The sequence below is a fragment of the Penaeus chinensis genome, chromosome 36 (genome assembly GCF_019202785.1).
Source record: "Penaeus chinensis breed Huanghai No. 1 chromosome 36, ASM1920278v2, whole genome shotgun sequence".
Classification (NCBI taxonomy): Eukaryota; Metazoa; Arthropoda; class Malacostraca; order Decapoda; family Penaeidae; genus Penaeus; species Penaeus chinensis.
Window position 1 is genome coordinate 35,311,156 of NC_061854.1, and position 9,245 is coordinate 35,320,400.

At 44.3% G+C, this 9,245-nt stretch overlaps 1 protein-coding gene across 1 annotated transcript in view; it reads left to right on the top strand.

Annotated features, from left to right (window-relative positions):
* Positions 1 to 931: 931 nt before the first annotated feature.
* LOC125045135 overlaps positions 932 to 9,245 on the top strand; it is a 12,209-nt gene continuing 3,895 nt past the window's right edge. Inside the window, exon 1 of the mRNA XM_047642253.1 lies at positions 932 to 1,063. The gene's annotated coding sequence lies outside the window, so the exon portion shown is untranslated. The remainder of the gene's footprint in view (positions 1,064 to 9,245) is intronic.

Genomic DNA, 9,245 nt, shown 5'->3' on the forward strand with positions numbered 1-9,245 from the left:
CAGCCTCCTTAATCTAGGTATAATGTGGACTGATCTCTGGCCGCATTACGTGTCTGCAAACCGTGCCTGTGTACTCTGGCTGCAATATCCCGGTCCACAGAATCCTGGGCTGTATGACCCCGGACCACTTGACCCAGGCTGAAATAGTGCTTATAAGATTTTCTTTTGATTTGTTTGACGTGTGAATAAGACTTGTGTGAATATATATGAAAATATATATATTTAAGAAAGTATTGAATTGTCTATTTCCTTTTGAACCAATCTATCCCCCAGAGGATATAAATAAAAAGAACAAGAGGTTAGCTCATGATATCTGGAGAGAATTTGATACAATAATTCAAATGACTAGAAACCTCTGACAATGGTATGCGACAGAATGACGCACTAATGAACGGTGACGTGAAAAATATTCGCAAGCTTTATCGCAAGCGAATCTTCTCGGGATCAGCAAATCTCCAGAGGTAACCAGTCTAGCTGCGCATGCAGACTTCATTGACGGAGGGTCTATACCCAAATTACCGTACTATACGAAGCGAAAACGAGCTGGGAAAAATTATAAATAACCCACTCTATACTGCGAATCTGTGATGGGCGCTCGTGACATTGAGATTTGCCTAAACATGCCAGCGACGTCTAAGGGGGGGGGGGGGCGAGGCGGGCTTTAAACAGCTGTCACAAGTGAGCTAGCCTCGCTCCCCCCGCGCGTCCTGAGACTCTCACCCCCCCCCCCCCTCGCTCTCTCTCCTTATATATATATATATATATATATATATATATATATATATATATCGATTTAGAAGAAATATAATTCAAGGAAAAAAAAGCATAAACATCATTTTCCAGAAACGTTATTTCCAGATATCGCAATCACGAAGGGGAAGTCTTCTAAAAATAGATAAAAAAAATAACAAAGATACAGGCAAACGGAGGCGAAACAGTTGCCAGACAACCCTATTTGTTAGAGGCCTCGACCTCGCAGCCGACAGTCAGGCTCCGTCCGGGAGAGGAAACAGAACTTTGAGTGAGCACCTCTGGCACTCATTTTGTCGCCGACTTCACTGTGGTAAGTTATTCTCCCTCGTTTGTCGCTGAGAGCATTGTTTTAAGTTATTCGCCCTCGTTTGAACGTCAGAGATGTGTGTGTTGGTATGTATGTTTGCTGTTTGGCTGGTGTGTAATGGTAGGGTAAAATTTGCTATGTTTCTCTCTCTCCCCCCCCTCTCTCTTTTCTCTCTCTCTCTCTCTCTCTCTCTCTCTCTCTCTCTCTCTCTCTCTCTCTCTCTCTCTCTCTCTCTCTCTCTCTCTCTCTCTCTCTCTCTCTCTCTCTCTCTCTCTCTTTCTGTAATGATATGAGGAGAACGTGTCCCCGCTTGCTGCCGCCAGTGTAATGTTATGTGGGAGAAGTTATCCCAGCTTCAACCGATTATTTCTGCGGGAGTAGGGTAGCTGGGGTCGGATACTTAAAACAGTTTACAATGTTGTATCTCACCACGGAGCCGTTGCAATGTCGTAAGGCCTCCGAAGGCCATACTCGAAACAAAATTAGCCGCCATGTTATGAGGTGACAAATTGTAAAGTACCTTGTAAGTTACAACTGCTCCGGGGCTCACGTACGGGTTTGAAACCGGATATAGTACGGTTTATTTCCCGATTACTTAGTCGACAATAAACCTTTATTTGAAAGAAACATGCCTTTTCCATATTCAATACCGGGGAATTTCAATTGTCTGGCATATTCTTTGTTTCCCATGCATTACCGTTATCTTGAATCAAATATAAATTGACTGTTAATTGAGTTGACAGACGACAAACAACAATGTTTTGGTGGCTGCTCTTCTTCATGACCGAGCTTTGCAGCGTGAAAGACCTTATTATAGGGAATCATTAGTTTCACTCTATGGAGAGGATAAGCATTTATTGCGATATCACAGATTTCTTAGATTTGTTTTACTATAACCTTCTTTGATGCCAAATTTCCAACTAGACAATCCTTTCAAGAATTATTATTCCGATAATCAGTGACTCTTCCGTATATATGTTTACATCAATTTACTTTCGCATGAAAACATGAATTTTTGCCGTATACTTCCGAAATAAATGTATGTAAAATGTTATATGTGAGACCTCATAGACACATTGTTAAAAATATAGGAAATAATATATATTATATTTTTATATTTTGCCTGAAGGCGATTGCTGCGTATTATCATTTTCTCTTTATGTATAAAACTTGTACTCTGAAAGGTAGAGTTATTCTTTGATTGCTATGTTATGTGAATGTTTTTCTGATAGCTCTAGGTCGTGCTTTGAATTAATCTCTCTCTCTCTCTCTCTCTCTCTCTCTCTCTCTCTCTCTCTCTCTCTCTCTCTCTCTCTCTCTCTCTCTCTCTCTCTCTTTCTTTGTAATGATATGAGGAGGAGGATGACCACCCATACTCAAAAAATAATTACAATGTAGTAAGCACATTGTAAGGCCCGTGTGTAAGCTCCAATTCATGCGCTCAGATTATTTGTGTTAACTCAAGGTGACTGATACCACTGCGTAGAACTCGCTCCACGATTTATTGGAATGCGGTCAAACCTGTAATCAATACATAATCAATAAAATATCAATTATAATCAATACAATAATAATACAATGATAATCATAGTTACTGTTACAATTCAACTTAGATTCACTAACGAGATTATATCAGTACTTATAATATTATAACTATAGAAAGAATACATTTTACTGGGCTAAGAATATTACTATATCCTACTGCTTAAGGTAAACAACAACATATACGGACACTAGTCTATATCTATACATGAATGTGTATGATACATACACATAGTGGGAACAGTCAAGGCCTTTAACAGAAGTCTTCAGATCGGTCCTTATGTACGTGTTGTCGAGCCAGTATTCACTCTCAAACTGCTCTATAAACCTGTGATGGCCCCCTTTCGTGAGACAACCTCCCATCCATATATGCGTCAACACTAGGGACAAGGCCTAATTCAGCACATATACAAACGGAGGAGCACGGCTATGGCATTCCCACCATCACCCAGTCAAAGCCAAACGAGTCACCATAATAGCAAACGAAACTTCAAAGTGTCATTGAGCCACCTTGGTCTGCCGAGGCCTCAATCGCGCCGCGAACTCGCCTGCTGTTATTGTGCTCGAAGTAAATGTACAGTAAATACTCTCTGATTTTTCCCAGAGATTTTTTGTTTTTTTTCTTTCTGCATTCAGCAGTCTCTTTTCAACCATTGACGGTGATAAGGGAACATTACACCTCTCCTCAGACCCGCAGCTCTCTCTATCACAGGGAAACCTGTATAGAAAGGCCCAGCAGTCTGAGCTGACATATAGGTGTGCTTTTCTTCCACTGAATTCCTTTCCCATTCTTGTGGTCACCTGGACCTGCATAAGTCCCTCGAGGGCTTTTGTATTCGTCTGGGTGGTGTGCTACTTACCTGTTGCCCCTTTGTAGCAAGGATTGGCAATAAGGGAGCAGCCCAACACAAAGCTCCAATCCCCTTGTGCACTGGAGAACGCAACCAGTCTGCTACTAGGGGGGGTCGAGTATAGGCTCCTTTTTTCCCCATACTTTCTCTCTCTCTTCATCATCTCTCCATTCACCTCGCACCTCAATCACATCACCCACACGGCATCTCCCCTGACCAATGCACCTTGACCATGCTTAAAATTAAAATCAAAGCTCTCGGTGGCCCCTCCCCGAGAAAAAGAGATATTCTTGCCAATGCACTTTTCAGTGCAAAGATCAGAGTACTTCGGTACTTCACCCTTCATGATGGTTATCTGGCTCTAATTGAGGACGACGCCCATGCCGAGAAGCTCTTCTCGCAGGACGTCGTCCAGTCCTTGGAGAAGCTTGGTTTCTCCCCTGTACTCCCCGCAGACATGAAGGCGAAGCTCACGCTAGTCTTCAAAAAGCTAGACCGACAAGTTGTCAACGAGTCGGAGCTAGACATTGTGGAAGAGATCACCTCCTCCTTCCCCGACGCCCAAGTTGAGCACATTTTCATAATGAAGCTCAAATAAAGGTTAGGTTCTCTGACCACGCCATGGCCAGAAAAATAAAAGATAAGGGGATATACCTCTTCAAACTCTATGTTGCCCCCTGGCAAATCGAATTTGAGAGGTATACGCCCCTTAAGCAGTGCATGAACTGCTTCGGTTACGGCCACCTTAAAAACCATTGTAAGGCCGAGATGTAAGACGCGGTGCACCGAGTGTGGCTCCAGCACTCACTCATACAGGGACTGTAACAGTCCAGTCAAAAAATGTCTAAACTGCAGTGGTGCCCACAGGACATTTGCTAACAGTTGCCCCACCCGAAAGGAGGCCATGAAGGTTTCCCAAGAGAAGCTTAGAGAGAAGCTAATCGAGATTGAGGCTAAGCCATTTAGAGCTGTGGCCCAGAAAACTGCTCAGGAAGCAGTACAAGCAACGACGAAGACCTGGAAACCACTCATTAACCAGGTCCGTCAAGAAATCAAACAGGTGAAGGCAGAGTCCATGCACCTAGCCCTCCCTAACGACCTCTCAAAGGAGATCCTTGTGGTCCTCCTGCATGCCCACATGCAAAATATCATTGCCCCTGAAAAGGGATTCAGGCATCATGCTAGGGTAGCACTGGAGGCTAATAACCTTCCTGCTCTCGACCTTGGGGAATCTGACTCTTGGGGTATCCTTAAGGTAATCAAACCACCATCCATGCCAGTTCAGGACCTGCCTGAACAGCAACAACCCCAGGCACCAATGCTGCAGCCCGTACAGGCCCAGGCAACGGAGCCCCGTCCTCTGCAGGCTCAATCAGCTGAGCCCCTGCCACAAAGGGCCCAGTCACTGGAGCCCCAGTCAGTTCCCCAAAACGTCGAAGACGTACCGGCACCCACCACCGCCATGGCCTCCCCCTCTCGTCAGTCAGTGAGACCCAAATACATCAGAATATTCCACGTAGCCGACTCAGAGGATATCCTCTGCGATACCCCTGATGCACCCCCCCCCCTACCCCAAACCTTACAGAACCCGCTGAAACCTACATTGACACAGAAGGGGTGGAGCGCCTCATGGACGGGACTGCAATACACCCTGCCTATTATGGCATCCGCCTCTTCTCAGAGAACCCTGAAAAATACCAGTACTCTGACCCCACTGAAATTGGCACTGAAATAAAAAATAACCGAATAAAGTGGTTAACAACGAAAAGAGAGCATTCTAACATGGTCACAATTCAGAAGCTTCACAGCCACCTCAAGAGGGGTGACTTGTACATTTCCAATGCCATGATAGAATATAGCCAAGACTTCGACATACTAAACAACAGCTATCTTATTGAATAACAACATAATACACATGCAACACCATACATTACACTCACGCCTCACCATAATACAACACAATGTATTACACTGGACAACAAGGAAAGCTGAACTGTGCAACACATACAGAAGACACGACCCTCACATCATACTCATTAACAGCCATGGGCTCAATAACATCAACCCACTCAAGATTTACATGTACACCACCTACTCTTCCAACAAATCACAGGAAAGAAGCGATGGCGTAGCAATAACGATCAGAAATGACATCACACACAAAATCATTAATAACTTTCACTCAGACCTACTGGCAGTCAAAATAAACACACCACAAGGACCAATTATACTAGCAACATTATACATTCCACCAAGAAGACCATACATACCAGAACCTGACATCTTGCAGCTCCTGAGGCACAATAAACCAATATACATCATGGGAGACCTTAACGCAAACCACCCTCTTTTTGGTTACAACCGCACAAACACTGTAGGCAGAGGCCTCGCCTCTCTCATACAACAAGGCAGACTCACACACCTCGGTCCACACACACCAACATATATAGCTTATAACACGGCAACAACACCAGACATAGTCTTAGCAAATCACAGAGCACAACTACACCACCACATCACAACAGACGATGTCACAACCAGCGACCACCTCCCGGTCATCCTAACACTTTCAACAAATCCCATCATGATCCCAACACAACCCCGAGAATCCTTCAAACATGCAAACTGGGAGGGCTTCAAACAAGCACTTGAAAACACACAACTAATTGATCTCGAGGGGCAACCCACACACAGAATAAACACCCACCTTGAACAGTGGTACACAGACATACAGACGGCTCGGCAGGCCAACATCCCCAAAACAACATACAAGACAATCCCTCACTACAGAGAAACACATCGTCTGAAATTGCTTAAAATACAATACAGGCACCTACACGACCTTGCAATAACACGGGGCTGGGACGCACAACTACGCACACGATACAGAGAAATACGAACACAAATTACCCACGAAACTAAAGTAATGAACAAACAACACTGGGAAACACAAAAGACCCCAAGAGATTTTGGAGTAACTTCAAAATGCTTATGGGATCGAACAAACAGACAACCACATACATATACAACACGCAAAGACAGAAGGTTGACACGGTGGAGGAGATGGAGCCTCTCCACAGGGAATTCTGGCAACAGAATTTCCAAATCTCCCCCGCCGAGAACGCCCGATTCGACCACACCACAGAGACCGAGATTACAAACTACATACAACAACATAGAAACAGATTTCTCCCAGAGAACACCATCAGACTAAACACTCTCACCGAGGACAGTCCCCTCTCCACACCAATCACACCAGAGGAAATAACAAATACAATCAAACGCACCAAAAACACAACACCAGGAGCAAGCAACATAAACAAAACAATCATTGAACATCTTCCACCCAGAATGATCAGCAGACTACGCCATATCTTCAATGCAGCACTGGCAACAGGATATTTCCCTGATAAATTCAAACACGCCACTCTCACCTTAATACCCAAGCCAGGGAAATCTACACATGAGGTGGGGAACTACCGCCCCATCTCACTCTTAGAAGTCCCAGGCAAACTGCTAGAGAGGGTAATAACACAAAGACTCATCCCACACCTTGAAAACAACCAAATACACAACAGTAGGCAATACGGCTTTCGCCCACACAGAGGGACTGAGAGTGCCATCGCCCTCGCTTATGAGGAGATTGCTCTCGGTCTCGCTAACAAGTACCAGACGAACGCAATACTGCGAGACGTCAGCAAGGCCTTTGATAAGGTCTGGCATGACGGTCTAAAGTACAATTTAACACAACTACAGCTACCCACACACTTCACGCGCCTTCTCTGTAGTTTCCTGGATGACAGGACTGCCACGATACGCCTGGGAGCCCACCTAGGCACCCCCATCCACCTCAGAAGTGGAGTACCACAGGGAGGCTTTTTATCGCCAACCCTCTATATCCTGTATACAGCTAATCTGCCAGAACCAACACCATACAGCAACTATATTTCATATGCAGACGATATCACACAGATTATCACACACCCCTCTAAATCACAACACTTCATGAAACGAACAACAGAAAGAGCTATACAGAACATCAACACCTTTGAGCACCACTGGAAAATACAGACAAACATAAACAAATTCAAACTCATACCCATATCACGTAGAAATTCACAACCAATCACAATCAACAACACCAACATTCCATACACTAACACAGGAACCATTCTCGGACTACAGTTCACAAGCACAGGCTTCCTCACACACGTCAAACACAGAATAACACAAGCACAAATAACACTAACCAAACTAAAACGCTTTTCATGCTGCACACCACAAACAAAACTCAGACTTTACAAAACAACTGTCAGACCTATTCTTGAATACACAGCTATCCCGCTGGTTGCAATATCAAACACACAAAAACTCCGAATGCAATCAGTACAAAACAAAGCACTACTCTGGGTACACGGCGCAACATATCAAGACCGAATTTCCGCAGAAACACTACACAGGACATACAGCATGGAACCACTGAACACACGCATACACAGACGAGGCAAAAACACCTGGGCCCGACTACGCGAACAACAAGACGAACATTATAACAACATCTTTGAAAAACACGCAAACACCCACACAAACCACGCTTGGTGGCCCAGAACACTACCAATCACAGAACACGAAACACCCACACCGATGTACGCACACACAAATACACACACCGCCCCTTAATTGTGACCATGACCATGTCTTTGTTAATTTTTAAGTTGTTAAAGGCTAAAAAAAACCAAAAAATTGAAAAAACAATAAAATCAGAAGTTACCCTCAGAATCCCCAAAGGATTGGCTAAACCATGTTGCACAGCGCCTAAAATAAGGACAACAAAGTGAGCAACCATCGGTCCTGCCAGCTCCCATGCGTGCGACACGGATTAGCCAATCACGGGGGAGAGAGGGCTGGCCACCTTGCCGCCTCTCGAAGCTATAAATTCGGCAGCAGTGTTACCACGGCTTGTCACTTTGCCCGCCTCGGCCCGCCTCGGCCCGCCTTGGCCCGCCTAGTGGTCGTGGGATCAGTGCCGACGAACTATAGACGGAGAGATTTCAAGGACTGAACATCTTACAAACTTACTACGGACTCTTGACTCGATTGCCTGTGATTATGGGAGTGCACACGTGCAATTGCATAAGGCAGACACGCGAGTCGGAGGACGAGTAAGATGGAGATGTTCTACGGAAGAAAAGGAGAAAAAAAAAAAAAAATACTCCTAAAAAAAAAATAATAATAGCCTTATTCTCAATGTCATGTACCCTGTAATCCCTATCGTACTGTTGTTGACACAGCTACCCTTCCATTCATTCGTAATTTATGTTAAGTCAATTCACTTTTGTTCGTTTGCCCTTGTTTTGTTCCGTGTGTTACTGTTTCTGTTCTTGTTCCTGTTCCTGTTCTTGTTTTTGTTTTTGTTCTTGTTCTTGTATTTGTTTGCTCTTGCTTGCTTGCTTGCTTGCTTGCTTGCTTGCTTTTTTTTCACCATTATTTTTATATGTAACATGCTCCTTTTTCGTTCCCTCCCCATTGCTAGTCAGACCTAGTTGTCAAAGAAGTCACTCCCCTACGAATGTTATCACATATGCCACTTTATTCGTTTATCGAAACCCATTAGCCACATTAACTCATCTCATCTCATCTCACCCTTTCCCCTCCTGCCTCTGTCTAGTATGTACTTCCCCTTCATCATCCATCACCTACGTTTTTTGTATTACCTCTATATCTCTCGCTCTGCCCCTGGAACTCCCCAGCCTCTTTCTTCTTTGTTTTGCCTTTTACCTTGCATTGTAAAA